Here is a 23572-nt window from a genome sequence, read left to right as displayed (position 1 = left end):
GCCATTAGAGATACGAAGCAAACCATGCAAACACTAAAAACGTCACAGCAAGGTTGGAGGGTGAAAAGACAAACAAGATCAAAGCAAGTAAGGGAAGATTTTATAGATGCAGCAGCTATGGCACTACCGCACAATGCAGGATTCATTGTCTGAGTTTTAGGAGGGGCAACAGATGCAGGGATTCAACAGGTTTTACTGGTATATACTATGTGTACACTTGATACTGTACATGCCAAATCTTGCCATCCTTTTGCACGTGCCCTCAGGCTAGCTTCATTATGACGACAGGTGTATGTGTATTTTGGGCACAGTTGGCAGTGGTTGGCGGCGTAGGCATTTTGTGTCACATTGGGTCATGATGCAAGCTGGTGTGACGAGGGCATTCCTAGGCCGCACGACAGGGCACGGCAGCCCACTGATAACTAGCCACATCCGCTACACAACTAACCCTGTAGTTATGGTATGGGTGGACTGAACGGAACAGCAATGACTGTCAAGAAAAAGCATTCACATTTCTTCCATTGGAAATCCTATGCCACAGAGAGTTGTGCACCTACGGCATATATTCCATTAGTACCAAACATTCTGGAACATCTTAATTGGGGCTGTTAGCAAACATGAAGCATTGTGACTGACAAGGAAAACTTGTTGTTACGCGGAGTGGAACAGGGGAACCCAAGAGCACACTCAGACGAGGAAACTGGGATGAAGTAACCAAGGTATTTATTGAAACACAGGGGGAAGATGGAGTGCAGGTCAGGGGAAGCTTGGGTGGGTTGCAGGGAACCAGGTGCGGAGGCTGAGGCTGGAACAAGAGGGGTTGGGACAGGGTAAGCAGGTCCGGATGGGAATCCAAGGGAGTAGTAGAGTGGGGAATCCAGGACAGAGTAGCAGGATGACGAGACTTGGAACTGGAGACAGGGACCAGAGTCAGAGCGGGCGGAACTGTAGCGGAGAGGAAAACAGCGTCAGGCAAGGAAAACAGGCACAACAGGATCTAAATAGTAACAAACGGCTAGAACCGTAGACTGACTGAGCAGAGATTACGATCTGGCAGCGTGGAAGTGGCAGAGCTGAGTATTTGTAGAGGTCTTGATTATGGAACAGGTTGCAGCTGGTGGGGATCTGCTCTGACTCCAGCACACCTCTCACCGCCCACACAGAGAGAGGAAGAGAGTACTGGGGGAGTGGCGGCAGGTCAAGGAGACACAGGAGGAGCAGTAGAGGGTGTGGCAGGAGCAGATGTAACACTTGTATTGGTAAAGGTTCTTCTGTCACTAAGCCCACCTGCTGTTTCTCTGCTCAAGCCCCCAGGTGTCAGTCATTAAGTAGTAAAGAGTGTGTGTGTGTATGTGTGTGTTTGTGAATGAGTGGGCCTATGCGGAACAGGCCTGTGAGAACCAGCGGAGGTGAGAGCGTACACACATTAGTGCTAATTGGTCTTGTCAATAGGATGTCAGGGTCTTAACTGACCGGTAAGTGTCTTCGGAGGTTCCGTGAAAACCAGTTAAGGTGGACGTGCTGTCAGAGCTTCTGAGAGCAACCCTTTCTTTTCAGTTGTGAGAGCCTTTTAACTGGAGCCATCCCAGATGGCTTGTGTTTTATGGCCTGGGCAGACTGTTTGGCAGTTTCTGGTCATTCATTTCAAAAACTGCTGTTAAATGTACATCTGAGGCCTTGTTTCCATTTTTATTTTGGAAGTTTTTCAACATTTTCTCAAAATGTATGTTTTCTAAGTACATTAGGCTAACCATTCCTGAATATACTTAATGTGAAAATGTACTTTTGGTTTGCTGACCTAAGCTGTCAGTGTATGAAGACAACAGTTCCAAACAGTAGCATAGCCAGACATTTGTTGGTGGGTGGGCCTGCAGAGATTTGGCTGCCCCTCCCAAAAATTATAACAAAATAAGGATAATTAAAGCTCAAATATAGGTGTGTTGACTGGGATAAAGGCACTGGATCATGAGCTGTCTTGTTTAATAAATGAACAAATGAAGTAGGCAGTGGCATGTCTAGTGGTTAGGATTCTGCACTCTCATGGCCATGGCCTGGGTTCGATTCCCGGTCAGGGAACTAATCTTTGGGGGGGCAGGTAGCCTAGTGGTAAGAGCATTGGGCCAGTAACCGAAAGGTTGCTAGATCGAATCTCCGAGCTGACAAGGTAAAAATCTGTCGGTCTGCAGTTAACCCGCTGTTCCTAGGCCGTCATTGTAAATACATTTTTGTTATTAACTGACTTTCCTAGTTAAATAAAGGTTACATTTAAAAATGTAGCATATAGCCATATAAGCACCATGACATATGCCTCAATACAGTCATATTGGGGGTTTGGCTTTCAGTTAGTTATTTTGGCCACCCATCCCATGAGACTGAATGTCATTGCAGGTCTGCTGGAACCATGAGGCAAATTCTTTCCTATCCAGGATGAATGTGTCAACCGCTCCACCCCTCCTGCCACCTGAGTGCAGATGTCCATAACCTGTAATACATTACGTAGATGGAAGGGACTTCATCACCTACTGGAGAATTGAAGACAGAACCTCACCCAGAGAGCTGTGCGTGTCAGGGTGTTAAACAGACAAATCCTTAGATTTGGGCAAATAGACCATAAAAATGGAAATGCCATTCTAGTTCTGGTTAGACAACTGAAGTTGTAATCTACACACAACATATTTTGATTTGTTAGGTTAAGTGTAGGCAATCAGTCTTTATAAGCACATCAATATGATATTTACATCAGAAAATGTTTTGTCTTTGTAACACGAACACATCCATACATTTTTGTTGTTGATGTATCTACAGTCAAGCTGGACGATGTTTGTGTAATGTCCACATGTAGCCTACACCTATAGGGATATTAGTTATGGGATTTGTCTTCCGGGAAAGATCTAACAGTGGACATAAGGAGAGACGAGACCAGACAAAACTAGCCAGCATATTGTGTTGTAGGACAGCTGAGCTGACTGAGGACCGCAGGCATTCAACTCGCTGTAGTTGATATCGTTTCCACACTAACAAGTATTTACATGAAGTGATGAAACGTTGAAACCAAGTTGCTAGCTACTTTAGTAGTAATGCGTTGTAGAGCGCGTGTCTTATGAAACACATTCCAGACACCGACTCTCGCTATCGTGCCATAACTCAATTGACAGAGAAATATACGCGAGATAGGATAGCCAGCTGCAGCTATCCCCAAGCTATGCTAGCTAGCTGCTGTCAGCTTGGCTAAACACAACGTCAGCGCAGGCTTTAGCCTACACATGGAACTGAATTAGCTGGCTATCTCGAGATGGTGAGTCAGTCAGGAGGGGAGAAGTCCTCAACTTGAATGGCAAAGACACACCCAAGAAACACCCACATCAAACCACACCCCCAAGACCACTCTTGTTTGCCTTCAGGAATGGCTGCTAGCAATTCGTAATGGTCATTGATGAAAAACAAGGCCAAATCAGGAAGTGCAGTCGCCCTTTAACAATAACAGACGCCCAGGTTCGGTTCATCAGGACAGTGTGGCTGTTGTCCCTTTGCAGCCTGCCACCAGGATTCTGAAGCAATGCATTGTGGGATATGTGTATGTACAGTGCCTTCTGAATGTATTCATACCCCTTGACTTATTCCACATTTTGTTGTGCTACAGCCTGAATAAAAAAAAAAACATTTATGGAAAATTAAATACTGAAATATCTAATTCACATTAAGTATTCGCACCCCGGAGTCAATTGTTTGTAGAATTCCCTTTGGCTGTGATTATAGCTGTGAGTATTTCTGGGTAAGTCTCTAAGAGCTTTCCACACCTGGATTGTGCAACATTTTCCCATTATTCTTTTCAAAGTTCTTCAAGCTCTGTCAACATGAAGCAGCCACCACTGTGCTTGGAAATATAGAGAGTGGCACTCAGTAATGTGTTGTATTGGATTTTCCTCCAAACATAGCACTTTGTATTCAGGACAAAAAAGTTAATTGCTTTGCCACATTTTTTGCAGTATTACTTTTATTCCTTGTTGCAACAGGATGCATGTTTTAGGATATTTTTTATTCTGTACAGGCTTCCTTCTTTTCACTCTGCCAATTAGGTTAGTATTGTAAGTAACTACAATGTTGTTTATCCATCCTCAGTTTTCTCCTATCACGGCCATTAAACTCTGTAACTGTTTTAAAGTCCATTGGCTTTATGGTGAAATCTTTGAGTTGTTTCCTTCCTCTCCGGCAACTGAGTTATGAAGGACGCCTGTATCTTTGTAGTCTAGGTATATTTATACACCATTCATGACTTCACCATGCTCAAAGGGATATTCAATGCCTGCTACCAATAGGAGTCCTTTGCAAGGCACTAGAAAACCTCCCTGGTCTTTGTGGTTGAATCTGTGTTTGTAATTCACTGCTCAACTGATGGACCTTACAGATAATTGTATGTCTGGGGTACAGAGATGAGGTAGTTGTTCAAAAATCATGTTATACACTTATTGCACACAGAGTGAGTCCATGCAACTTATTATAGTGTGTTAAGTAGTGTTGGAGGGCCAGTAGGAGGCACTCTTTCCTCTGGTCTAAAAAATATCCCAATGCCCCAGGGCAGTGATTGGGGACACTGCCCTGTGTAGGGTGCCGTCTTTCGGATGGGACGTTAAACGGGTGTCCTGACTCTCTGAGGTCATTAAAGATCCCATGGCACTTATCGTAAGAGTAGGGGTGTTAACCCCGGTGTCCTGGCTAAATTCCCAATCTGGCCCTCAAACCATCATGGTCACCTAATAATCCCCAGTTTACAATTGGCTCATTCATCCCCCTCCTCTCCCCTGTAACTATTCCCCAGGTCGTTGCTGCAAATGAGAACGTGTTCTCAGTCAACTTACCTGGTAAAATAACGGTAAAATAAAAAAAAAAATTATGTGACTTGTTAAGCACATTTTTACTCCTGAACTTATTAAGGCTTACCATAATAAAGGGGTTGAATACAGATATTTCAGCTTTTTTTTAAATCAACTTGTAAAAATGTCTGAAAACATGAGTCTACTTTGACAATATGGGGTATTGTGTGTAGGTCAGTGACAAAAAAATCTAAATTTAATCCATTTTAAATTCAGGCTGTAGCACAACAAAATGTGGAACAAGTCAAGGGGTGTCAATACTTTCTGAAGACAGTGAAAATATGGCTATACAGTGCTCCCAGTGTCCATCCTGGCCCTGCCAATCAGGGCAGCACACAGTGTCCATCCTGGCCCTGCCAATCAGGGCAGCATACAGTGCCCATCCTGGCCCTGCCAATAAGGGCAGCACACAGTGTCCATCCTGGCCCTGCCAATCAGGGCAGCACACAGTGTCCGCATGGCTCCAATTCTTTTTTTTATTTAAGTAGTGGTTGCTGTGTTGACTGAAGAGGAACACTTTCGTCCTGAAGAGCTCTCCAATTGTCCCTCAAACGTCAACAGATGGAGTATTTGATTGATTGTGACCTTGTTGTCAGCTTCACTTGACTGAAAGGAACTACTGTTGAACTACAGCTTCACTTGACTGAAAGGAACTACTGTTGTACAGCTTCACTTGACTGAAAGGAACTACTGTTGAACTACAGCTTCACTTGACTGAAAGGAACTTATCATTGTAAACTCTGCATAGTTGTCCCTTTGGTGCAAAGGTGGTAAATGCAGTATGTACGGTGTGCTGTTGAGTGGAATCTTTTGAACTGTGGTCAGAGTGAGTACTTCACTCGAAGGACACTAGGCATTAATTACGGCTTGACATGTTTGTGAGAAGTTGTAAAAAAAGATATTCTCGTGGGACATGCTAAACGGAGCTGGGTAGTTAGCATGCTTTAAACATTTCACTTTTCATTTACGCTGAGTATCATGATTATGATATATTTTTATAACAATTTGTGACTCAACTCCTCATTGCCGTTATAACACTGACGACTCTCTAATGTTGTCTAATACCAAGTTCCTGGATATAAAAAGGCAGACATGGCCGATGGCTGAATTGTGCCCATGAATCGTCTGGGTATGCGGAGATGTGTACTGTACATCCCTGAGTGTCTAATAAGCATCACATGCTGCCATAGCGAAATATGGTGAGGGGGTCAGTAAGACCCTCCATGTGTCACCTTCCCATTACCTCATGTTAATGGTCACATGTTGACCAACGCCAAATAGAGCGATGGTCGTATTCTTAGCAGCATGGATTAACGTATTTCACAAAGCCTTCGGCTCTGAGACTGTTGTTTTGGTTGGCTGGACATTCACAAATTGTTATTTTTAATGGCTTGGATGTTTGTGGTGTTTATTCTAGATTTTGGAAATGTGTTAGCTGAACTATTTCACATAACTGTGGTGAATTGATTATCACAGTAAAGTCCCCAGTTGCATAAATATGATTTTATGAATATGAAAATAACACATTCTCTAATGTATGTAAATGTCTAGGTAATTCAAGGAGAAATGCTCATAAGCATAATGATAATGTGAGATGATATTGGTAACAGGGACAGCAGGAAGTTTCATGTCACAGTCAGATAAACAGAGAGACAAAGGGAGTGAAGCATTTGTGTTGTTTCATGCGTGGATGATACAGCGTGTGTATGTTAGCCCTCTGATTTATGGGTGTAAAAATGTGTGTGAGTATTTATCGGCTCTGTCGTCAACGATGTTTACATTGATGTCTATGCCGTCAGAGGAGTCGCACATGGCGATATGGTGACTTTGTGCACATTTGTAGCAAATTAATAACATTCATGTGTATATATACAGTATACATGTATATCAATATTTCAATAATTATAACTATATTGTGTATATATATATATATTCATATTTTGTACCGAATGAATACAAGTAACTAATAATCTGTCAAAGTGTAGGAAAATGTCTGTGACAGGGAGATTGATCCAGGCCCTTGTTCCAAGAGTTGACTCCAGAGCTGACTTGAATCAACACATTGTTGGCACTTTCTTGGATCTAACGTCCGCAAAAAGAGAAAAGAGAGAGAGCGAGCCCACCCCTCCCCCTCTTGTCATTTGCATTTCCGCTTCATCAAAGAAGCTAACTCCCTGGATTTAGCTGGTTTGTGGCTTGAAATCACAACAGTGAGCAACATTGAGCTAGGAGAGATGGGAGGGTGTATGTACGGGTAAAGGTGGGATTCTATCTTTGGAAGAGCATGTCACTGCCACTGGTTGGACAACATCCTGGGACAGGCAGGCCAGAGTGGATCTATCATCTCCACATTGCTTTGGAAAAGAGCAGGGCGCGAGCTCTTGTCCCATCCATCTGGGAGGATTAATCCGGTGAAAAAGGGGGAATGGGGGATAGCAGGAAGGCGGCAGAGGATAAAGGCCTTTAAAGTCTGCATCCCGAGAGGGAGGAAGCGGGCTTTGACAGTTTACCTGGCCGGGGTCCAAGGGGAAGAGACAGAAGAGGGTGTAATCAGAACCCCTTGCCACAGGGCGGCAGCCTGGCATGGTTGGCATAGCTGACCCCTGCTCTACCCCCTCACCACCCACGCCACCCACAGAATCCAGGGCAATGAGGGAGCCAGCCAGGCAGGACGGCGCTGTCACCCACTGTCCCTCACACAGCCACTATCTGGCCTGAGGCTGGGCATGAAGACAAACGCACAGCACTGCATGACACACACAGAACTCTCTCCAACACTACCCCCATATGATACATTAGCATAATGCATATTCTTTATTTCCTTGTATTATTTTGTTTACGATATTAAGAGAGAGTTTATTTGTATTTATATTGTTGTTATTTTAGTCATTCTTTTTCAGATGTTTAAAGTACAGTTTTAAATGCAGATGTTAATCTTGTGTATCAAAATGAGTCAGCGTTCTGAAAAGACAGTTCATTCCTATTGAGTCGACATTAGCATGCTTGTCCATGAATCTAAATTGGACTTGTTTAGAGGAGGTGAAGGACCACTTGGGGAGATAACGCTATGTACAAACATTGTGACTTTTTTATTGCCCAAGGTACAAACACTTGTCAGTGTTGCTCCAGTGCCAGTTTCTCTGCAGGGTAGTGGCGCTCATTGACTAACTGGCACGCTGGGCCCTCAGCGCATGCCTATAGCACGCTCGCTGACAGACCATTGCAGCTCGAGAGTGAGAGCAGCAGAGAGTGTGTGTGTTTGAGAGAGAGAGCAGCAGAGAGTGTGTGTGTGTGTGAGAGAGAGATCAGCAGAGAGTGTTCAGCAGAACGGGAGAGAGAGAGCAGCAGAGAGTGTGTGTGTGTGTGAGAGAGAGAAGCAGAGAGATACAATATGTTTTTTATGTTGTTTTTTTTACTTGCTTTTTGCCTGTGTAACCTCTGGTGGCAGTGCATTCCACAATGACATGGCTCTATACATAACTGCGCGACTCATTAAATCTGTTTTTGGTTTTGGTACAGTGAAGAAACCCATAGTGGCGCATCTGGTGGGGTATGTATGTCTGTTTGAAGTGTATGCAAATAGATTATACAAATGGTTAGGCATTTTCAACACAGAAATGTTTCTTAAAAAGACTAGAGGAGAAGTATTACATTTCTTCTCAACCCTCAACCATGAAAGACTATCAAGAGTAGCTGCCCAAGACAACTTCCCTGAGGGATACTGCACTGTTCCATTTAAGAATACTTTGAGTTCTATTGGATAAGTAACTCTCCAACCATGTGATGGCCATAACAAGTGAGTTTTAGAGCGAGAGTGAGCAAGTGAGAAAGAGAGCAGCAGAAAGAAAGAGAGCGAGGGTGAAAGAGCGAGACGCTGGGAGTGAGCACACACATGGCACCTAAATTAACACGGTGCAGTAAAGCCAATGAATCCAGAGCCTCTTTTTTTTTTAAATACTCTCCCTGCAGATGATAATGTAGTTCAACAAGACCCCTGTTTGCCCTTATAAACAAGAGGTTTCCTCTAATCTTTGCGCTGGGGTGGGGGTGAAGAGGTCGTGGGGCTGGTTATTTAAGGAGTCCCCAAGTTCACCTTGATATCCCTGCTGACAGGAAGAAGGGTTGGCGGATCCACTTTCTTCGCCTGTGATTAGTTTTCAGCGCAGCTGCCAGTGTGTGGCCAAACTTGGAGAAGGCTGTCGCCTGCTACAGACAGAGACTAGATGAGGGATAAAGGTGGACAGAGAGAAGTCAGAGCACAGTAGAGCTAGCTGACCATCTGGTTTCTACATAAGTCTGGTCCTGACCAAAGAGCTTGCTGCCACTCGATCCCCCTCCCACTACTCCATCTCCAACAGAACACTCACATCCTAAACTTGTTAGCATCTTGTTTGTAGAAACATCACAGCCAACCTAATGCTCCAATCAGGTGGAAACGCCTTTATGGCTATTTGCCTTCCTACCAGTTATTTCCGTATTGAATTTGAGGAACGATTGAGCAAATAGAGTATGCTCTCTGCAATATTTGAAGATTGTTTTGCTGATATAAACACCAGTGAATCAGACTCTGAATTAGGGCTGGTGCTATGTACAGATAGGCCTACACTGTATGTATCCAATTTCACATTGGCTTTTGGTCTGTATGTTGTGTGAATAGGCTTTAAGAAATGCATGGTCATTCAGCTCGTGTTGGCCACCAAGAAGCACCAATTGTGCTGCTACAAATAAAAGCATGACAGGGAATACATAGAGGGGAAATGAGATGTAATACACTGAGCCCCCAGGACAATTCTAGTTGGATAGGAAAACAGAAATGCACCGTCTTAGCATGGAGAAGTTTAATAGTGGGTAGAAAACCCAATACAGTACAATGCCATTCTGCTACGATCTGACCCTAGATGATTAATTAAGGAATTGTTTACATGAATGTATCTCTGTATGTTTTGTTTTGTTGGAACATGTTTGTTGGAACAAGCCAAGGGCTGTAGACTGTAAATGTAACTGAGCTTGATAGCCAACTCTGCAGCGTGCATAGTTTGCATTGACTTTGACAAATAAACAAAGAAATGGAGGTGCCATTAGATATGCAAAAGACCCAGCAGTATACCTAAATAAATCGCCCCTCTCACCGTTTCAATTATCCTTGACCATACAACTTTCAAACTCCTGTCCTGCATTCTCAGAGGAATACTGGAATACCAGGGCTATTTTCCGGTGTTCCGGAGAACATTACAGAAGTTTGGCCTGTGAACATTCATGCACTTATGCATGTGAAGATCTAAAAATGTAAAACTGAGCAAAGAATTTGATTATTTTCTTTGGATGGCGACCAACCAACACAAACATCTATGTTTCAATTTCATTTGAAATGTGGAGCGGGCTCAGTAGCTTTCCAGATGGCACAGAAGTTAGGAAGAACTCCCAATACAATACAATGGGACTCCAGTCTGAACAAAGCACAGATATCCGATAGAAACGCTCCAAGATTACTTCCATTGATTTTGAAGCAGACATCTCAGCCATGTTTGAATGCCAATATCGCAAAATAGCTGGCACTGGTCTGAGCTGAACTTATAAGATCTTTTTGGCTCACTGAACGAGTCACTCAAACTACAGTGTGTGTGTGTATATATGTGTATCTGAGTTTCTGCTGACACATTGGTCACAACCACAAACCTCAGACATTTGCCACCAATTTTGAGTCCCTGTGTGTCAAACTTGTTTCACTGTAACTATTCTAGCAACAGAAAATCTATAAAATGGAAGCCACATTCGATATGACAATACAGTACTTCTAAAGTCAGGCTCTGCTCGGAAAGGGTTTTTATGGGACCATATCTGTTCTATCATCTGTATATGCAGAGAATTTCATAACTTCAGAATTTTGAGTTATGCATGAAATATAATAGCGCCTGAGAACTGCTTAGAACACAGAAAGGCTGCTGTCTTGGAAAGCTAATCATGTCCTAATTGGCGTCACGGCCGGACCCTTTAGGTGTGGTAAGTCTCAATGAAAAGTTATTGGTTGTTTAAACAACCCTGTGTTTTCAGTCATAGTGAGACGTATTTGTCAAGTAATTTTACTCTCCCTGTACGATGGAGATTATCCACATTTATCTAGATTTACAGAGTTCTTGCTGCCTGTTGCATTTGACAGTTTTAATGCTTCTGAGAATTTGCTGTGTCATGAATGGAAAATATCAGCTAACCACCTCAACAGTTCGCTACTTCAACGTGACATATATCTTTCAACAATAACAACAAAATATTCCCCTTGTGGCTGTGCAGATAGGTTGATTATACCTCCCTCATTTTATGAAGATACTTTATTCAATAATGGGCCAAAACGTGATACCATGTGTAATGTGAGTGTGTGGCCCCAGGGCCTAAGGGGCCCCCCTCTGTATGTTGGCACCGTTCACAGTGGCCCCTTCGCTCGCTCCAGACATCCTGTGGGTATCAGAGCAGACCACAGCCAGAGGACCACAGGGAGCACGCTCTTATGGTAACAGAGCTGGGACGCCTGCCAACAGCAACATATTTCATTGAAATTTAGGGAAAACTGTATTTCCCTATTTCTCTCGTCAGCTACGGAGGGCAACAGTAGTTGGAATTGCAGTAGCTCATTTGCTAAAGGTCATGTATTACCTTTAGGAGTTCAAGCATAATTAGGGAGTTGAAAGTTTGGGCAAGAGGGGACACCGTACACTGGCGTCCCTCAGAATGGCTTCCTGCCACCTCCTGCAGATGGATCGCGTGAATTGACATCTTTAACTGGGACAGCAGATTGGCCAAATGAAAGCGCTTGAGTGTTGATTGTTAATAAGGGCTATTAGGAGCGTGGATGAGTCTTCCTCTTGTCTAATGGGGCTGAAGAAGTGGGACATCTGCTTCCCATCACACTCGGATTGGGCGAGGGACTAGAATCTTGAATAATATTATATTCTGGTGGAAAAAGTCTCTCTAGAACTATCCTCCAATACCTCTGTTTGCCAGTATCCCTTCAGCTGAAACATCAACATCCAATAGGGGGGAGAGGGTGGTTTATTTACCATTTTGACTATGATGGATGTTGCCCTTCTCCTGAGGCCTGGAGAAGTTTCACATACGACTTTCTGTTTTACACTCTCTTGTCTGACACGTCTTGGTAATGATGATAGGATAATATACAGGATGAGAAGGCTGTGTCAGTGAATTTATTTCAGTGGTTGTTACCGTATTAGGTTCTGTTGACATGTGTAAACCTATCGTTCATTACCCATTCACCTCAAACCAAAAGTGCTGTGCTTTGAGTTATGGAAAACCTGTGGAATGTTGAAACACAACTTCTGGAGTACTGCATATAGTGTACAGGATATGATGCTAGATCTGGGCCAAAAGTACACTGTTGTCTGTAATGCTTTCCCCTCAACAAACAAGAGATTTAATGGTTGCTAAGTTGCACCATGCAGTCAATACGAACAGACTTTGTGTACTCTCTCCACTTTTCAGCCCATGGAACAGGAGGCCCTCAGAAAGCTAGCAGCACTGGGAGTTCTTTATTTTCATATCCCGAAGAATAAGGCTTTTGGGAGGAGCTTGCTCTTATGTTAAAGGTGGAGCTCTGTGGAAATGTAACTCTTCAATGAATGTGACGTGACACCCTGATACCCTGTGTTGAAAATAGGATTTGAATGTACGACTGCATATTAAAGGGATCCGAATCAGCGTGATCCCTCTAATTTTAGGATTATGTTTCTTTTGACTGACTTATTCCAGTGCCTGGTGCTGCATATGCTGCATTTAAGCATACAGGCGAATGGTTTTCGAAATATATAAATGGCTAAAAGTATAGATAATGGTGGTCACATCAGAGAGAGCTATTTACGTTTCTGAAATTTCAGGCGTTTCAAAGTAAGGTCAAATCAATGACAACACAAACATTGGCATAGACACACACACACACACACACACACACACACACACACACACACACACACACACACACACACACACACACACACACACACACACACACACACACACACACACACACACACACACACACACACACACACATGGATTTAGTACTGTAGATATGTGGTAGTGGTGGAGTAGGGGCCTGCTACAGGGAGGATTACTCTCTCTCCCTCGAATCATGTCTATCTACGTGTCTACAGTATGCAGAGTATATTACAAAATGTTTGAATCAGACAGATATCAGATAGTGGTTCGTTCACTCACTCACTCACTCACTCACTCACTCACTCACTCACTCACTCACTCACTCACTCACTCACTCACTCACTCACTCACACAACTGTCATCATTAATCTACTGTTGGTGTCTCATCCCCCTCATAAGAACATTTGGTCTGAAGAGAATAATATGTCGATAAAATAAACTCAAATCTGATCTGGACAACAGTGGATCTGTTGTCTGCAAATCATGATGCTTTTGTATTTGTACCTTATGGATGTTAGTAACTACAAGTACAAAAATATACCTGCAGAATTCAGTCAAGTAGCTTTGTTTTGCTGGTGATCTGAATTGTGTGTGAAGTCGGTACAACTTGTTACTGTGTTCGAGCTGTTTTGTGTAAAATGTTCACATTTATCTAAATTCAGAAAAATGCTTTGGGTGAACGGTAGCTATCAGTTGGCCTATCCATGGACTTCCGAGAGGCACAATGTTAGCGTTTCCTCTTTGGAGTCAAGGAGATTGAAGGAAAACTCTGCAGGTCTGTCACCCTTGCTCTTGACATTCTAGCCTTTTCTGGGTTCCTTATCGCTGAATCAGTGGAAGGAATAGAACATGTTTTACATTTCTCCTGCAATCATAATACAAAGATTTTTTGGTTTCATTCTGAGTTACACCTATGAGGTGTCATGCTGGATCCAACTGAAGTGCACTTATTGGAGTACTCTCAGTAGAGAGGTCAAGTTTGTGTGGCAACTTCAATTCAAATAAATGATTGTACGTTCATTGGTTTTATTCACAACACTCAATTATCTTCAAAGGTAAATATCAGAAGGTTCGTTTACAAAAAAGGAGTTCATCTCAATCCGTCTTAATCCATCCGTTTCTCATTCAGCTATTATTTTAGTTCCTTAAGGAAACAATCATCTCTCCACCTTCAATGGAAGCTTTGTTGCTGTTTTGACTTGGAAGTAAGTCCAGAGTGCTTTGGATTCCTCTTAGGTCAAAGAATGCTCCTGCTCCCACGTATGAGCTACTTCTCCCGTTTTGTCTTGCAAATACGTTAGAGCCTCAAATCTCTGAGGTAAGGAGAAAAATGTGGAAGAGCTTTATGCGTTTAACAGGGACACTGGATCTCGTCCTGGCTGTTGATCCACCACAAGCACATAGCGGGGACCCTGGTTGACTAATAGGGTTAACTGAGAAACGCTATTGCATTGCTGGGATTCCATTGATACCAGTTACCTCAGAATTCTGCTCAGGCACAATTGGAGACAAAAAGTGTATCCAGGCCTCAGATTTTGAGGATAGACTATCATTGTGACTGCATTATCAGAGGACCTGTTAAGGCCATCCCTAGCGGGGTCTGGCTATCTGTCCGTCCATCCATCCGTTTGTCTTATAGTGGTGTAGTGCTTTTTTTTTTTGGTGTGGGAGCGCAAAAAAATATGTCGACGACGTCATCATTTCCTCAATCAAAGTTTGTTCCGACAGATGTAGCCCATTGAATAGCCTATCTTTACAGGGCACTCCAACCCTGTTCCTGGAGCGCTACCGTCCTGTAGGGTTTCACTCCAACTTACAGGCTAGGCTGGTAGCTATCCAGGAACAGGGTTGGAGTGCCCTGTTATAGAATATGCATAAAATGCATCCTCCAATTGCAACATCTGCCTATGCCCACACATATTGTCTCAAGAACATGTTCTATTTTTAACACCCTCAAACACCAAGTTAGGTATACCTACTTTTAAAATAGGCCACCATCACTGTCCATCGTGAATGATAATTCTTCACGTTTTACCAGTGAAACTGCATCTGCGTGTCATCATCTGATTGATCTCCATCAGTTTCATGGGAATAACCTATTCATTTCCATCTACTTAAATTACTATTTTGTGAGCAAATTAGAGCATATGGTGTTCACAAACCTATTAGCCTTTCTTTGTTTAAATCATGTTTAGTGGCTCTGTTGAGTTTTAGTGCATGAGAATATTTTGACTATTCAGCTTCAGCTAACCATCCTATAATCGCATTAGAAATGAGGAGGTGTTTTTGGTGTAAAAACTTTATAGGCCTACTATGCTATGCTATTATATCCTGTTCTGTTATGAGAAATAGACGTTTATCCATGTTTCTCAAATGTCAAATGTAGACGTTTGTAAGGTTTAAGCATTAACTGCAGAATCTTAAGGTTAGGCATTAAATCTGAATGGTTAAGGTAAGGGGTAAGGTTTGGGATAGGCTTAAAACAATACTCTCAAACAACTTTCTATCGCTGGATTCGAACTTGCAACCTTTGGAATCAGAGGCAGATACCCTAGCAACACAGTAGCATAACCGAAACCTACTTGAAGGTAACAGCGATTACTGTTGCCCCTAGTGGCCAGTTTCCACGTCATCTCCCGACGTCCTCAGGCATTGCTCAGATGTGGATGGATGTCGAATACTGCCTTGTATCACAGGTGCCCTGGCTGCTAACTTTACTAAAGGAACCCGATTGTGAGAAATATTCTATTTCTAATAATAATAAGGGATGAGTAGGACTATTAGTCATAGCCAACAGATCTTGATGAGTGTTTATTTATTGGAGCGCTAAATAAACTTTGATTTGATTAGCTTGAACTCATGTTTACAATATACCCTATTACAGAATACAATTAAAAAGATAGGTGAACTATCAATTCATGTAATTTATTTACGTGGATTAAGTGATCAAATCACTTGACAAGTAGAGAACAAAAATTATTAATATGTAGAATGGCAGGAAATTTGTTTTAAAACAGCCATAAAATCAAGCTTTTGGTGTGGTGTATTAATGCATTGCAATAAACTATAACCTAAAGGCATTATTACCTCCAACTTGGCCCAATTCACATTTCCAATTTCCCACCCTCACATACCAAGCTAGAAGGGCTCTAACAGGCCTCCGCAGTGCACACACAGCCTACAGTTCTTCATCATTCTCGCCATCGCCAGAGAGAAGACAGGGACAAAACCACAATTGACCTATCTCTAGGCTGCTGTAGCCTATATATTGGATTGGTTTGTCATTCTATCTTTTTTTTGTCATTCTATCTTTTTTCATGGAATTTTTGTGGTAATTAAATAAAATTAATTTAAAATTGATAAGAATACATTTTCTGTGTTTTTTCAAATTGAATAAAGGGAGGTAGCGCCGCTCTCTCCCCAGCACTACACACCTGATCTGCTAACAAACTCAAAAGGGAACTATTTGGAAACAGGACAGGACAGGCTATGTGGCGGAGGTCTGGGAAAGCGTAGCGCAGGAGATGAGGGTAGAGGTCAGAAACGTAAAGCGAGGTTAATCATTTCCCCAGTCCCTCTTACACACAGCAGAACACATAATGGGCTCTTATCAATTATAGGGCCTAGAAGCCCTAACCAGGGAAAGAGTTGTTCTGTCAGGCCTGCAGGCCTATCAACAGAGCTAAGGCTTCCCAGATACCTGCCATCAAACCCACATCAAAAGACGGAGAAAATGCCTGGTTCGACTGTTAAAGGACCTGGTTCGACTGTTAAAGGCTCCATGCTCCTTGTTGGGAAATTACATGAAACAATTTGTGAGATCGGGAGGTCACAATTGACTTGGCGATTCCAGAAAAAGTAACTCAATAGTTATGTTGACTGATCACATATAATTTGTCAATTTTCCAATTCAAAGTAATTGGATAGACGTTGGCCTGCTTTTTAGCATGGCAGTAGTATTTTATAACTGCAATATGTACATTTTGACATCTTGCTAGCTATGTTTTTTTATTGTGTTTGAAACCTCCCCTGCTTAGATAAATGGGTATGGGAAGGTGGAACGAGACATCAACGACAAAGACACAAATTGACTTCCTAGAGGGTCTTCACACTTACTAGACTTTTCTCAATAATACCCTCAGCTACACATCCTGTACCTTTAGTATGTATTCACACCCCTTGAATTTTTCCACATTTTGTTGTGTCACAGCCCGCATTTAAAATTGATTCAATTTAGATTTTTTTTTGCCACTGGGCTAAACACAATACCCCATAATGTCAAAGTGGAATTATGTTTTTCAAAAAATAAAGAAAATGTATTACAAATTAAAAGCTGTCTTGAGTCAATAAGTATTCAACCTCTTTGTTATGGCAAGTCTACAGTGCATTCGGAAAGTATTCAGACAACTTGACTTATCCACATTTTGTTACGTTACAGCTTTATTCTAAAATTGATTACATAATTTTTTTCCCTCATCAATCTACACACAATACAACATAATGACAAAGTGAAAACAGGTTTTAGATTTTAATGTAAATAAGAAATACCTTATTTACATTACTATTCAGACCATTTGCTATGAGACTCGAAATTGAGCTCAGGTGCGTCTTGTTTCCATTGATCATCCTTGAGATGTTTCTACAACTTGATTGGAGTCCACCTGTGGTACATTTAACTGATTGGACATGATTTGGAAAGGCATACACCTGTCTATATAAGGTCCCACAGTTGACAGTGCATGTCTGAGCAAACACCAAGCCCTGAGGTCGAAGGAATTGTCCGAAGAGCTTCGAGACAGTATTGTGTCGAGGCACATATTTGGGGAAGGGTTCAACATTTTTTGCAGCATTGGAGGTCACCAAGAACACAGAGGCCTCCATCATTCTTAAATGGAAGAAGTTTGGAACCACAAAGACCCTTCCTAGAGCTGGCCGCCCTGTCAAACTGAGCAATCGGGGGAGGAGTGCCTTGGTCAGGGAGGTGACCAAGAACACAATGGTCCATCTGACAGAGGTCCAGAGTTCCTCTGTGGAGATGGGAGAACCTTTCAGAAGGACAACCATCTCTGCAGCACTCCACCAATCGGGCCTTTATGGTAGAGCTGCTAGACGGAAGCCACCCCTCAGTAAAAGGCACATGACAGCCCGCTTTGAGTTTACCAAAAGGCACCTAAAGACTCTCGGATGATGAGAAACAAGATTCTATGGTCTGATGAAACCAAGATGGAACTCTTTGGCCTGAATTCCAAGCGTCATATCTGGAGGAAACCTGGCACTACCTCTACGGTGAAGCATGGTGGTGGCAGCATCATGCTGTGTGGATGTTTTTCAGCGGCAGGGAATGGGAGAGTAGTCAGGATTGAGGCAAAGATGAACAGAGCAACGTACAGAGAGATCCTTGATGAAAAGCATTCAGGACCTCAGACTGGGACGAAGGCTCACCTTCCAACAGGACAACGACCCAAAGCACACAGCCAAGACAACGCAGGAGTGGCTTCCGGGACAAGTCTCTGAATGTCCCTGAGTGGCCCAGCCAGAGCCCAGAATTGAACCAGATCGAACATCTCTGGAGAGGCCTGAAAATAGCTGTGCAGCGATGCTCCCCACCCAACCTGACAAAGCTTGAGAAGATCTGCAGAGAAGAACGAGAGAAACTCCCCAAATACAGATGTGCCAAGCTTGTAGCATCATACCCAAGAAGACTCGAGGCTGTAATCGCTGCCAAAGGTGCTTCAACAAAGTACTGAGTAAAGGGTCTGAATTATTATGTAAATGTAATATTTCCATTTTTACCTGCTTTGTCATTATGGGATATTGTCTGTAGATTGATGAGGGGACATTTTTTAAAGTCCATTTTAGAATAAGGCTGTAATGTGGAAAAAGTCAATGGGTCTGAATACTTTCCGAATACACTGTAAATAAGTTCAGGAGTAGAAATGTGTCAAATAATAAGTTGCATGGACTCACTCTGTGTGCAATAATAGTGTCTACCATGACTACCTCATCTCTGTATCCCACACACACACAATTGTCTGTAAGGTTCCTCAGTCGAGCGGTGAATTTCAAAAACAGATTCCACCACAGTGCCTCTATTGATAGATGGGTAAAATGTAAAAAGCAGACATTTAATATCCCTTTGAGCATGGTGAAGTTATTACAAACACTTTGGATGTTGTATCAATATACCCAGTCACTACAAAGATACAGCCGTCCTTCCTAAATCAGTTGCCGGAGAGGAAGAATTGGCCAATGGTGACTTTAAAACAGTTCCAGAGTTTAATGGCTGTGATAGGAGAACTGAGAATGGATCAACAACATTGTAGTTGCAATACTAACATAATTGACAGAGTGAAAAGAAGGAAGCTTGTACAGAATACAAATATTCCAAAACATGCATCCTGTTTGCAATAAGGCACTAAAGTAACACTTTAAAAAATGTGGCAAAGCAATTCACTTTTCATTCTGAATACAAAGTGTTATGTTTGGGGCAAATCCAACACAACACATTACTGAGTACCACTCTCCATATTTTCAAGCATAGTGGGTTTGCTTTTAATAGTTAAGGATAAAAAAGAAATGGAATGGAGCTTATACTTTTGAATCATCTGTCCATAGAACATTCTTCCAAGAGTCTTGATGATCATCAAGGTGCTTCCAGGTGCTTTTTGGCAAACTTGAGTGAACTTTTTAGATGAGATGAGTCCCAATATGTCTAAAATAAGGAAAAAATAGGGTGTTTTCTGCATACAGTACATCCACGGATGAGCCAGTCACAATTCATATGCATTGTGGGATGGGATGGTAGCTAGCTAAGTGCACAGACGCAATGCACACAACACTAAATGCTTCCTCCAAATTAGTTAACCACTGTAGCTAGTATTGACATTATGATTAAATCACAATGTATTAGCTCATTTCCATGAAACAGCTACATTGGCAGTATGGGATTATGAAGCATAAATTCAATTGTTTTTTTGTCATCTTCAAAAAAACTGAAATATTTACTACACAACAAACATAAGAGGATAAAAAATGAAAGAATAACAATAAAAATGAAACTACTAAAACGCATCCTAAGGAAAAGCAAAGCTGAATAGGTGTGTTTTACGATCTCTTTTATGTACAGTCAAAAGTTTGGACAGACCTACTCATTCAAGGGTTTTTCTTTATTTTTACTATTTTCTACATTGTAGAATAATAGTGAAGACATCAAAACTATGAAATAAAATGTGGAATCATGTAGTAAACAAAAGTGTTAAACAAATCCAAATATGTTTTATATTTGAGATTCTTCAAAGTAGCCACCCTTTGATGACAGCTTTGCACACTCTTGGCATTCTCTCAACCCGCTTCATGAAGTAGAAGTAGTTGATTTGTTTTACACTTTTTTGTTTACTTCATGATTCCCTACCAGTTATCTCATAGTTTTGATGTCTTCACTATTATTTCACAATGTAGAAAATAGTAAAAATAAAGAAAAACCCTTCAATGTGTAGGTGTGTCCAAACTTTTGACTAGTACTGTATGTCCACAGTTTCGGCCCCCCTCAGGTTCTCTGGCAGGCTATTCCAGTGGCTGGGGGCATAATAACTAAAGGCTGCCTCTCCATGCCTCTTGGTCCTAGGCTTTGGGATACAATTGTGGATTGATTTAAAAACCAATAGAATAATCTTTAAATTAATTCTAAATCTCACAGGCAGCCAGTGCAGATACCTTAAAACTGTTGTAATGTGTGCTCTTTGTCTGGTCTTGGTCAGTACCCGTGCTGCAGCATTCTGTATGTTTTGCAGTTGACCAATGGTGTTTTTTCTTGCTAGCTAGTTATCTAGCTGTGGCAATCTGGGTAGTATCAACAACGGCTTTCTACAAATAGCAACTTTAGTGCAGAGAGCTTTGAAACTAGACCATAAGCAATATAAACAGATGTGTTGCCAAACAAAACATTCACTGCCACCTTCTGGTTAGGAGTATTTTAAAGCTGATTGGCTAATGACTTCCAAGGTCTTTGCTGTGTGAACAGAAAAGAGATTCACTGCCGGCATTCTGTTCAGAGGTGATAAGTTCTGTCGGCAGGCAAATGTTTGACAATCCTACTGGTGTGTCTGAGCTTTTAGATCTCTTACTGTATCTAGCTATAGTTCAGCTAAACATCAGCATTCAGCTACAGCCAGTACATTTATATGAGAATTCAGAAATTATTTTGTTTAGCTAGCTAGATAGCTAGCTGTGTAGCCTACATTATAATATGAATGATACTGTATGATAATGTTAATTTGTGGGTAAGCTTACCAGCTTCGTCTACTTCTCTGCTACTCAAATCTGGAGTTTGGACAAATAATTATATTCGCATTAAAAGTTACAGCAGTTTAAGTAACCGCATCAACGTCATTTTCTGTAACATTTTGGCAAACAACTTTCGTTTTCACCAATACCGCAACAAGTTAGACAAAAAGTTAAAGCGTATGGGATATTCGTCTACTTCTCTGCTATTCATAGCTGTTGACGGGAGTCAAAATATTCCATATGGAACTTAGGGTACAGCTGTTTTTGTAACTGCATTGCCACGTGTTTTTCAAACTTTCCCAAACAGCTGCCGTTTTACATACCACAACTTTACAACTTCTGACAGCAATTACACAACTGCTTACCATATCTAGTGACAACCACCACACAATTGCATACCACAACTGCACAATTTCTGACAGCAACCACATAACTTCTGACCTCAACCGCACAACTTCTGACCTCAACCACACAATTACATACCCCAACCACATAACTTCTGACCACAAAACTTTTGACCACACATCTAACTGCTTACCATATCCATACAACTTTCTACCACAACCACACAACTACTGAATCACATAACTACTGAACCACATAACTACTAAACACAACTTCTGACCTCATCTAGTGACCACAACCACACAATGACATACCTCGACCACATAACTTCTGACCACAATCAAACAAAATCTGACCACATCTAGTGTCCACAACCACACAACTCCTGACCTCAACCACACAATTACATACCACAACAACACAACTTCTGACCACAGAACTTCTAATCATACATTTAACTACTAACCATATACAAACAACTTTTGACCACAACTACTGACCAGTACTACCACAACTTCTGACAAAAATCCACTGACTTTCGATGAGAATTAAAAATGACATTTTAACACTTCTTTCACTACCACAAACGTTTAAAGAGCTTTAGCTAGCCCCACCAACTTTACTTGTAAACTTACCATCTAGTGTACTTTTATATTCATATTGGAGGGGTAAAGGTTCATTGTTGATATGCGAACGTTACTTGATCATGAAGCATGTGTAACAGTATAACTTTAAACCGTCCCCTCGCCCCGACACGGGCGCGAACCAGGGACCCTCTGCACACATCGACAACGGTCGCCCACGAAGCACGGTCGTTACCCATCGCTCCACAAAAGCCGCGGCCCTTGCAAAGCAAGGGGCAACACTACTTAAGTCTCAGAGCAAGTGACGTAACTGATTGAAATGCTACTAGCGCGCACCCGCTAACTAGCTAGCCATTTCCCATCCGTTACACTCACCCCCCTTTCAACCTCCTCCTTTTCCGCAGCAACCAGTGATCCGGGTCAACAGCATCAATGTAACAGTATAACTTTAAACCGTCCCCTCGCCCCGACCCGGGCGCGAACCAGGGACCCTCTGCACACATCAACAACGGTCGCCCACGAAGCACGGTCGTTACCCATCGCTCCACAAAGGCCGAGGCCCTTGCAAAGCAAGGGGCAACACTACTTAAGTCTCAGAGCAAGTGACGTAACTGATTGAAATGCTACTAGCGCGCACCCGCTAACTAGCTAGCCATTTCACATCCGTTACACATGTTGTTAAATGTTAGTTATCTAGCTAGCTAGCTAGCTGGAGTTAGCTGTGTATTGTGAGCTAATTTAATATGTACAGATGAGAAAATAAACACTTGAATTGTCTGCACATGCTTGTGAATTGTTGCATTATTCAAGAGTGTAATATGGTTTGGTTGCAATATTCAATATTTTTTACATGTTTTAGAAGAAAAGTTGCTTGGATTGTTAAATAGTTTGTGCTTACTGGCTATACTTATGGTCAATTTGACCTGCGGACCAAAAATGTTGCCTTGCCAGCCACAACGAAAGGTAAGGTAAGGATGTCATGTGAATTGAAAGTAGAAATGTCTTTCGCCACTGCTCCTATCTTTCATCTCTCATAGTGGAAATAGGGCCCTAGTTCCTAGCAGTTATAATGACATATTCCCTCCGATATCAGAGGGCATTGTCAGTTGTTGTGAATAGAGGTTATCTGGCTCTGTATCTCTGGTACCTGGCGGCCCTTATCAAGGGGTCAGAGGTCATCTCTGCTGCTGTGTCCCCTGGGGCTGTGAGAGAGGGGAGATGATGACACCAATCCGTCACAATGACTTCCCCAGCTGTGAAATGAGAGAGCCTGTGCACCGAAAGCAGGGAGGAGGGGAGGAGGGAGAGAGAGGGGTGAGAAGGGCGACCTAACAGAGGCTTGCCAGTCGTTGGGAGAAAAAGGCCCCCGTCCAGACAGTTGGTTTGCTCATCTATCCATTAAACAGCCATTTGATGTCCCCAAGATAAACAAGGATATTTACAGTGCTGGAGACCTGTGACGAGCCAGCATCGGTGGTCAGCTCCCCGGGTTGTTGTCTGGCAGATGTGTGTTTAAAATGTTTGTATTAGCAGTGTGTGTGTGTG

At 42.2% G+C, this 23572-nt stretch overlaps 1 protein-coding gene across 1 annotated transcript in view; it reads left to right on the top strand.

Moving 5' to 3' along the window:
- Positions 1–23572, top strand: part of LOC129836275 (collagen alpha-1(XIII) chain-like) — a 107701-nt gene that overhangs the window by 5997 nt on the left and 78132 nt on the right. The gene's annotated exons all lie outside the window — the stretch shown is intronic.

This window comes from Salvelinus fontinalis, chromosome 37 (genome assembly GCF_029448725.1).
Source record: "Salvelinus fontinalis isolate EN_2023a chromosome 37, ASM2944872v1, whole genome shotgun sequence".
Classification (NCBI taxonomy): Eukaryota; Metazoa; Chordata; class Actinopteri; order Salmoniformes; family Salmonidae; genus Salvelinus; species Salvelinus fontinalis.
Note: the sequence above shows the minus strand (reverse complement) of the source record. Positions and strands in the feature narration are given on the sequence as shown.